At 50.5% G+C, this 2,500-nt stretch overlaps 1 protein-coding gene across 1 annotated transcript in view; it reads left to right on the forward strand.

Moving 5' to 3' along the window:
• srgap1a (SLIT-ROBO Rho GTPase activating protein 1a) overlaps positions 1-2,500 on the forward strand; it is a 119,276-nt gene that overhangs the window by 53,051 nt on the left and 63,725 nt on the right. The gene's annotated exons all lie outside the window — the stretch shown is intronic.

Raw genomic sequence — 2,500 nt, forward strand, 5'->3', positions numbered from 1 at the left:
GAGAAGAGTGAGAGAATGAAGGCTGCCAGGAGAGATGGAACACTGGACATGAGGAAGAAAGAAGGAAACGCACAGCAAACGCAGACTTATCTGGCCAGCGCCAACACCCCTCTGCACTCTGGAGCCCAGCACACCAGCCCGGTAGAGGAGACCACGAGGAGGACAGGGAGATGGTATGGACAGAGGGAGAGGATGAAGAGAGAGGGATGTTGGAGAGAGGGGGATAAAGAGAGGGATGTTAGAGAGAGAGGGATGAAGAGAGAGAGGGGGATGAAGAGAGAGAGGGATGAAGAGAGAGAGAGGGATGAAGAGAGAGGGGGATGAAGAGAGAGGGATGAAGAGAGAGAGGGATGAAGAGAGAGGAGGATGAAGAGAGAGAGGGATGAAGAGAGAGGGGGATGAAAAGAGAGAGAGAGGGATGTTGGAGAGAGAGAGAGAGAGAGAGAGGGATGTTATTCATGTGGCCAGCTGAGCAGGTCATCCTGTGGGGCGTGCTGTCAGGGTCTGGTCAGCTGTGGGGAGGACAGGCACAGGTCAAAGGTCAACTCTTCCTCCGCCCCACGAGGCCCCATGGACAGACAGGAAGTGGGCGCAAGCATTTCCTGTTATTTTAGCAGTGAAGGTTAAAGGGCCAGGGTATGCTGTCATGCACTGTCCCCTGGACACACACACACACACACACACACACACTCTCTAAACAGACTGTGTTATGTTCAGGCCCGGAGCACGAGTGTGCTGAGTCAGCTTTTCCTGCTGTGGCTCAGCAACATGCAAAACACACCTAACCAGCTGACCACACACACACACACACACACACACACACTTGACATCACACAGGATGGCCTCCTGTCCAGCGTCCTGATGCACTCCTTTAGCCCTCTCAAGCGAACTCAGTGACTTCATGAAGTGGACCGGTCAGATATGATATGATGAAGTGCGTCTCACACACACTTTAGTGCATCATAACACACACTTTAGTGCATCATAACACACACCCAGTTAGGCATCCTCCACCATCACACAGTACCAATCTCCGCTTTAGAATCATCACAGACACCATCACCGTCTAATCATGCTATTATCCCTCCATACACACACACACACACACACACACACACACACACACACACACACACTCATTTTTCATAGGAGACTCACATTCAGCTCCTCATGCTTAATGGAGCCTTTAATAGTGTGTATATCTGTGTGCGTGTGTGTGCACGTGGTTACGATGCTATCCTGGTGTTTCTGAGCACAGCAGTGGGGGGCATTGTGTGTGTGCGTGCGTGTGTGTGTGTGTGTAGGCAGTGTTTCAGTGGGGTGTGAAAACAGACGTGTCACCTAATTAGAGCAAAGCTGCAGTAATAAGACGCACAGCAGGGGAAGCCCCTGTACCCCGTGCTCCTCAGGCGTTTGTGTGTGTGTGTGTGTGTGTGTGTGTTTGTCTGTCTCTGTGAGTATTTACATGCAGTCCGTTTTTTAGTGTGGCTAGACTAGATTGCTTTGACTGTGTACGTGTGTGTGTGTGTGTGTGTGTGTGTGTGTGTGTGTTCGATGACTTTGTTCATGCGTGTGTGTGTGTGTGTATGTTCTGTGACTTTGTTGATGTGTGTGTGTGTGTGTGTGTGTGTGTGTGTGTGTGTGTGTGTGTTTGTGTGTGTGTGTGTGTCCAAAGCGCAGGTGTTCACCTGGCATAGTCACCCACTGTTGTTGTCATGGAGATGCCATGCTGCTGGGCTGGTGGCATTGGCCTGCTTGGGCGGGAGTGTGTGAACCGTCACACACACACACTCACACACACACTCTGGCTTCACAGACACTGGCTCATGCCCCTCTGTGCTCCACATTAACTCACTGGTGACGGTGAGGTGTGTGTGTGTGAGTGTGTGTGTAATTTGATTTTGTGATGCTCAACGCTTCTTCTCATCTACTGCGCTCGGTGTACTGGGTGTGTGTGTGTGTGACGGTGAGGTGTGTGAGTGTGTGTGTAATTTGATTGTGTGATCACCTCATATACTGTACTGCGCTCGGTGTACTGGGTGTGTGTGTGTGTGTGTGTGTGTGACGGTGAGGTGTGTGAGTGTGTGTGTAATTTGATTGTGTGATCACCTCATATACTGTACTGCGCTCGGTGTACTGTGTGTGTGTGACGATGAGGTGTGTGAGTGTGTGTGTAATTTGATTGTGTGATCACCTCATATACTGTACTGCGCTCAGTGTACTGGGTGTGTGTGTGTGTGTGTGTGTGACGGTGAGGTGTGTGAGTGTGTGTGTAATTTGATTGTGTGATCACCTAATATGTGGTACTGCGCTCGGTGTACTGGGGGTGTGTGTGTGACGGTGAGGTGTGTGAGTGTGTGTGTAATTTGATTGTGTGATCACCTCATACACGGTACTGCGCTCGGTGTACTGGGTGTGTGTGTGTGTGTGACGGTGAGGTGTGTGAGTGTGTGTGTGACGGTGAGGTGTGTGAGTGTGTGTGTAATTTGATTGTGTGATC

Source organism: Sardina pilchardus, chromosome 10 (assembly GCF_963854185.1).
Source record: "Sardina pilchardus chromosome 10, fSarPil1.1, whole genome shotgun sequence".
NCBI lineage: Eukaryota > Metazoa > Chordata > Actinopteri > Clupeiformes > Clupeidae > Sardina > Sardina pilchardus.